General features: G+C 27.3%; 1 protein-coding gene across 16 annotated transcripts in view; it reads right to left on the minus strand.

Moving 5' to 3' along the window:
* The window catches only part of Fas1 (fasciclin 1 Fas1 domain-containing), a 363149-nt gene that overhangs the window by 72039 nt on the left and 283610 nt on the right, over positions 1-7500 (minus strand). The window lies entirely within an intron of this gene.

A 7500-nucleotide genomic window follows, 5' to 3' on the forward strand; every position in this document is an offset into this window, starting at 1 on the left:
TTGGCTAAAAGTCGTAGTTCGCACTCGTTCTCTCTTTTGTCATCTTATCTCTTACCTCTAACCTCTTATCTCTTTTCCTCACCATCACCCATTCTCCCCACTTAACACCCATTCCCTCCCTCCTCCCCCCTCTCCCCTTCCCCACACCTTTTCCCACATTACGTCTACTCAACTTTCCCAAACATTCAACGCGACTAAGAGTCTTTAACTTTACTCCAGTAAATTTCCAACCACTTACATTTCTACGTTCTACGAATGACATTTTGCGATGTCATTATGCGACATTTAATATCGATTTATATTGCATTATAAAGGACGAAAACAAACTTTTTACTATATACGCGTGTAAATAATGTTTCTGACGTTTTGTGGACTTTTTTTTTTTTCGTTTTTTTTTTTTTTTTTATTTTTTTCTTTTTTTTTTTTGTTAAAAAATAATAGGGTTAATGACGTAGACACACAGTTCCCTATTGGAACGTAATTGATTTTGAAATATTTTCATTAGCTTGAACTAATGATCTTTCAATTTTATCTGATATATATTTTATTGTATTTGTTTATGTATTTTTAACAGAATTATTATTGCATTATTATAATTTATATATTAATATTATTATTATTATTATTATTATTATTATAATCATGTTATTGAAATATATTCGAGACAGAGTCGTAATAAGAGATATCGAAATAACGAAGTTAAAATTAATTTTATTTATTTATTTATTTATTGTTGCGCATTATTATTTACTCATTATTGCATTATTATACTTTTAACTTTCTTTTTTTCTTATTTCCTTTCCTTTTTTTTTTCTTTTTTTCTTTTTTTTTTATTGCATTACTTTTCTACTTGACTTTTTCAGAATTTAAATGTGGCCTCTCGACAAAGGGGTTGAAAATATTTTTAATAATAAACCGTCCTTATCGTGAGTTTAATTAACCGAAATCATCGTTTCTCATTCGTGTAACGTTGATGTAGACATTAAAAAAAAAAAAAAAAAAAAAAAGAAAAAGAAAAAAAAAGAAAACAAAAGAAAGGAATGGGCAAAAAAATTAAAAGAAGAAAAAGAAATCGAGGTATGAACGTGTAACGCAATACAAGCGTAAAGATTCATGGTATTAAGCGTATAAATGTGAAGGAAGGGGATGGGAGGAAAGAAAGAATGAAAAAAAAAAGAAAAGAAAGAAAGCAGATAAAGATCTTTTAATTGTAATACGGAATATTATAGACGATATTTATAAAGGAAACGTAACTGCAGAAAGGAATACTGCATACAGACATAAAAACTCAATGAGAATTCTTCTTAAGAGCTTGGTAAACAAAAAGCTCCGGTTAGACGCGAATGAGCTTTCCTCTTTTCTCTCTTACATACCTAAACGCAATACCACCGACGCACTAGACTTTATTAAAGGAGGTATTTTTTTTCTTTCATTCTTCTTTTTTTTCTTTCTTTTTTTTTTGTTTTTTTTTTTTTTTTTTTTTTTTTTTTTAATTACATCAATCTTCTTTATATCCAGAGATAGATTGATATATCTCGATAATGATCGTGATTATGTATGCCGTATAAAATACGCATTTGTTCTAATTAAAAAGTATATATTAATGTAGGCCAATATCATTTACTATGATTCTTATATATTTCGTATGATCTTATTCGCTTATGATGTTTTATATATATGTATATAAATAAATAAATATATATATATATATATATATATATATATATAAAGATATCTATATATTTAAATATATCGTCAATTGTATACATTTGTAAAATGGAAATAATAATAATAACAATAATAATAATAATAATAATAATAATAATAATAAAAGTGAGACGATTAAAAATATTAAAAAAAAATGTTATAAATATTAAAGTATTAATATTATAAATAGAAATGATTAAAATATAAATATTATCGACATTAATATATAAACGTATATATTATAAGGAAATATTTACAAATATAAAAAAGAAATGATATAAAAAAATTTTTTTTTTCTTTTTTAATATTTTTCTTTATGGTTTTATTAAAAAAAAAAAAAAGTTACGTAAATAATCGATTACGATGTAACGAGGAATCTTTGATTTAATAATTGAGAAAAGGAAATATCCTTTATTCTTTTATATGTTTTTCAAAGTTCGAATAAAAACTTTTGCGAACAATGTAAAATCGATATTTTAACAATAACAAAAATAGTAGAGTATAATAATAGAAATTCAACGAGTATCTACATTATAACTATTCATCGATATTTCAATCGAGATATATTGGGCCATTGAATGCGTTTCAATAAAATTTTATCAATCGCAAAATCAATCGTACGATATGATATGGCCGTCGGTGTTTCAAGTAGTTACAATTTTGAAAATTTACGAAATTAACGAACGAAAAAGGGTTTAAAGGAAATTAACGAACGGAAAGGAAAAATAGAAAAGAGAAAAAAAGAAATTGATCAATGAATTTTATAATATCGATCGTTCAATTCTGATTGTCCTTGAACAATTACAATGACGATATATTCAAAGGGACATTGATATTTACCTTCATGATAATAACAAGAATTAATTTTCAACGAATTGAATATTTTATTTCAATAGGGATCGTATTAAGATCATTCATTTGTCCGTGACATCCGATTGAATCATTTAAAATCGATCAATAAAAAAATTATGAATGATCCATTCGAAAACGTGAATTGAAAATAGAAAATTTAAAGAGAAAGATAAGGGGAGATGTTTTAATTGATGATTATTGTTCAAGGACATGGGATTAATTAGTGCACAGTTTAACGATCAGAAGATTTTTGAGTTATTTCGTAGAGAAAAAAAAAACGCTTCGTTTAACTCGAACATATATATTTTTTTTTTTTTTTTTTTTTTTCCATTGGCATTTCATTATGACCTTGATTAAACCCAAAAAAGATCTAACGAAATTTTCTATCCTTCTTTTCTTCTCATCAACCCCCCCCCCTTTCATCCCCCCTTTACATCACTTCGCTATCCTCGTTAACGACGAAAAAATTTTCGTCGGTGATAATAAAGGACGGGACGGTCTTTACGTATTAATTATACAAGCGTATAAAGTAAATGTTAATTAGGGAACAAAATGTAATTTAATAATAATAATAATAATAATAATAATAATAAAATTAATAACAGATACGTACGTGTGTGTTTGTAAAAACCAAAAAAAAAAAAAAGAAAAAGTGGAAGAAAAAAAATATTACTCATAAACTTTGTACAATATTCTTGTCATTTTTTTCTTTCTTTTTTTTTTTTTTTAATCATATTTAAGAAAGAATGAAATCAAAATGCAAAGTTAAAAAAAATAAAATATTAAGTAGCGTTTACTGTTGAATAAATTTTTCATGAATTACTATACGAATCGTTCGATGTATTTCTTTTTTCTTTTTTTTTTTTTTTTCTTTTTTTTCTTTTATGCAGAATTCACTGTCGCATTAAAAAATAAAAAAAAAATAAAAAAATAAAAAAAAAAAAATTCGATCTTTTATAACCATTAGAGTCGTCGATTTAATCCCTCCTTCACATCCCCCATCCCCTACACCCACCCCAATCCCTAGTACCCTTCAATCCTTCATTTTAAATGAAATTAAGAAAGAGAGAGTATAATAGAGAAAAAAGGAGAAAGACAGTCGTCGTTATGCCTGAAGGCAAATTTCTTTTCTCTCTCTCTCTCTCTCTTACTTATATATAAACACACACAGGCACATACAAATAAACACACACACATATATATATATATACGATTTCCTATATCCGGCAGCCTTTTTGTTACTTCCTTATAGGCCTCGGGCACATTTTCTTGCTCGAAAGCGAGTGTTTATAGAAAGGAAACAAGAAATTATAAGGAGGGCGTTTCTTTTCGTTACGAACTTAACTTCGTTAAGATCTTTTCAAGTTGCCTAAGGCACAACGAAAGCTTATATACTTCGATATATATATATATATATATCTTCGTTTTTATTTATTCGCGCCATTTTATTATCTTTAACCCTTACAATATAATAGGACTTCGATCACTGAAATGAAATTTCTAAGATCGAAACTTCGTAACGTAAGTTGTACTCTTTTTTTTTTTTTTTTTTTTTTCATTTTTATTCAACCTCTCAGAATAGATTTTGTCGGAGGTAGGTTTTTAAATATTGAAATTTTGAAAAAAAGAATTTGACGTATATAATAAAAAAATGTGTTAATAATAGTTTTTCCTCTTTTATAATTATCACAAAATTATGTATGTTATTTTATCTCGTTATCTATTCAATTTTTCTTTCGAAATTTGGCAAATTGAAAATTTTCCGTTGTAAATATTCGCAATATATATCGCAATTTTGGCCGTGCGACGTTTCTTTTTTTCTTTTTTTTTTCTTTCTTTCTTTCTTTCTTTCTCTCTCTTCATTACCTTTTCTTCGTTCTTTATCATCTCTCTTATCTAATTTTGTATTTTTTATAATCACTCGAAGTCGTATCTTTCCTTTGGATTTTCATTACCAATTTTTTCTTTTCTTTTCTTTTTTCTTCTTTTCTTTTCTTTTCTTTTCTTTTTTCGTTTTCTTCCCATTTTTCTTCGGAGTAAAAATAAACAAATTTGTCCACTTGCAAATTTCGCCAAATTATTTCTATTATAAATGAAAATTTCAAATCTCTATAATTCCGTGTACGATGATTGAGTCTCTCTCTCGAGAGGGGACTGGTGGTGGGAGAGGGGGGGGAAATACATTTCTACATTTCCATTCAGCTTTTAGACGTTTCATAATATTTCACTATAATGGCGGACCGAGGCAATTAATGTTTCACGATGTTGAAGATTATATGTCTTTGAAACGTAACGAATGACTTTACGCCATTTTGTATAAAAGTTTCTTTGACTTTAAAAGAAAAAAAAAAAAATAAAATAAAAAGAAAAAGAAAAAGAGAAAATAAAAGAAAGAAAAATGAAATAAAAAAAAAAACAAAGAGAGAAATTTGAACGACGAAATTGAACGTTTACATTTTTACATCTCGAAAAGCAAACAAAAAAAGAAATATATATATATATATATATATATATATATATATATACACGTATGTATATTCATTCAGTAAATAATTATTTTTGAAAAAGATTCGATAAAGTTACGTTTATTTCTCTTTCTACGCTTCAGGGTGATATCAATCCCCTCTTTAATGATCGATGATGATTTGTAACTGTTAATCATTTCTTCACTATGGGTTGACTGTTGGAAAAGGGTAACATGGGCGTAACCGCAATCGATTAAATTTTCTCCTTTTATAGGGTCTTTCTCTCTCTCTCTCTCTCTCTCTCTCTCGATAGAATACGATGGTATATATATATATATATATATATATATATATATATATCGTTGTAAGAGAGATATAGTGAGTGCAGGATCACCCATCTCTCACTTTTCAACGAAATGGGCCATCAACGTGGACCGAGTCATCTACGTTAACGTAACGGCTAAAATCAATGGGTGTAGAGCAATCAATTATCTCTAATTGAAATTAGCCAGGACGACATGCGTGTCTGGTATCCGGATGCCTAGTTAGTTTGGAGCATTTCATTGTCGAATAGTACGATTGGTTACGTTACTAGATTTTCGAGGATAAAGACTATTGGGAAATCGATTAGTATCGGTTCGAATGTTCATGGCCTTTTCATCTCTCTTAAATCGTTCGTTCGATACGGATTACGGATTACATAGCTATATATATATATATATATATATATATATATATATAAACATAGATATATTTTTATGTCGTGTGTCGTATCTAATAATGAATATATATATGTATATCTAATCGATCGTTGCTTTTAAAAATTTAGATTAAAGTTTTATGTTCTCTCTCTCTCTCTCTCCCCTTTAAAAATAAATAAATAAATAAATATATATATATATATAAAGTTGTGGATCATATTAACGTGTGAATAAACTAGTAAGATTTAATACAAATACATATGTATATAAAGATATATAAATATAAATATAAATATAAATATATATATATATCTACACAAATGAACACACATACACACAAACACACACATACACATATACACATATATATATGTATATATATATAAATATGCTATTCGTATATACATTGTGGGAAACATGGACAGTTGCACATTGGAATTAACTCGCACTCAATCGCATTAATATGTCTATAAACACACACACACATATATATATATATATACACATAAACAAACAAACACACATATATATATATACATATGTATATATATATGTATGTGTATGTGTCTCGTGGCTCGAGGGGATATAAGCCAACAAACGATTTAAGGGAAAAGGGTTGGATATTGGTCAGCCGGGTGAACCAATCGAAAACACAGGATTTCTCTATTGGTGTGTAACGTCGAGATGAATAACTCTCTACTTATGGCTATATAATGTTTGCCACCGTATGCGGACCAAATTCCCCATATGTTCCATATGGTACACAGTCTATATATGTACATATAAACACTTTCATATATAGATTTTTAACCTATGTACATATATATATATATATAAAAGAATAGCTGATTTCGATAGCTAACCACAATGAGATTTGTCTAATATTTTCTATTGACTCATCCTATTCTTATGGAAAATATTCATATTATTTATATATTTATTTGTTTGTTTGTTTGTTTTGTTTTGTTTTGTTTTGTTTTTATTTCTTCTTTTATATCTTGTTTTTATTTTTCTCGTAGAAATTCATCAATACCGACATACGTTTTTTTTTTTTTTTTTTTTTTATTTACTTATTTCTGGCATATCCGTATTATCCGAACGTAGTATCGAATTCTTATTATATTTTTGTTCGCTTTTTCTTTTTTATTATCAAAAAGAAATTCTTCCAAAGGAACAATTTTTGATCGAGAAAGGACACTGTACACTCGTTTAAATTCACGAAGAACGACGAACAAATTCTATTAATACGATGTTGAGTTTTAATATGTTGCGAAAAATCGATATAAGTATATATATACGGTGATAAAGAGAAAAACGTGACGATCAAGTGATAAAGAATGTGTGAATGATAAAAAAAAAAAAAAAAAAAAGAAAAAAGGAATTATATTTCTTAGATATGCGAGTTATTTTAGAAATTATCACTGCATCCTTCGTTTTCGAATACATACTGATTTATATAGGAAAAAGAAAGAGACAAAAACGGTGACAAAGCTACACACACACACACACACACACACACACACACACATACATACATATATATATATATATTAACTTTATATAGATATATCTCTTAAATGGAAACTATATGTAGCATAAATTTGATATTGTACGAAGATCCATGTATTCTCTTGCAGCTATTCGTAACTATATTTCAAATAGATGACTATATATATATATGTGTGTGTGTGTGTGTGTGTGTGTGTGTGTGTGTGTATATATATATTGGTAGCTCGTATATTACCTACTGTATGGGTACGTCGAGATCAAAGGAA

Source organism: Vespa mandarinia, chromosome 20 (genome assembly GCF_050613455.1).
Source record: "Vespa mandarinia isolate Hongniang chromosome 20, ASM5061345v1, whole genome shotgun sequence".
Lineage (NCBI taxonomy): Eukaryota > Metazoa > Arthropoda > Insecta > Hymenoptera > Vespidae > Vespa > Vespa mandarinia.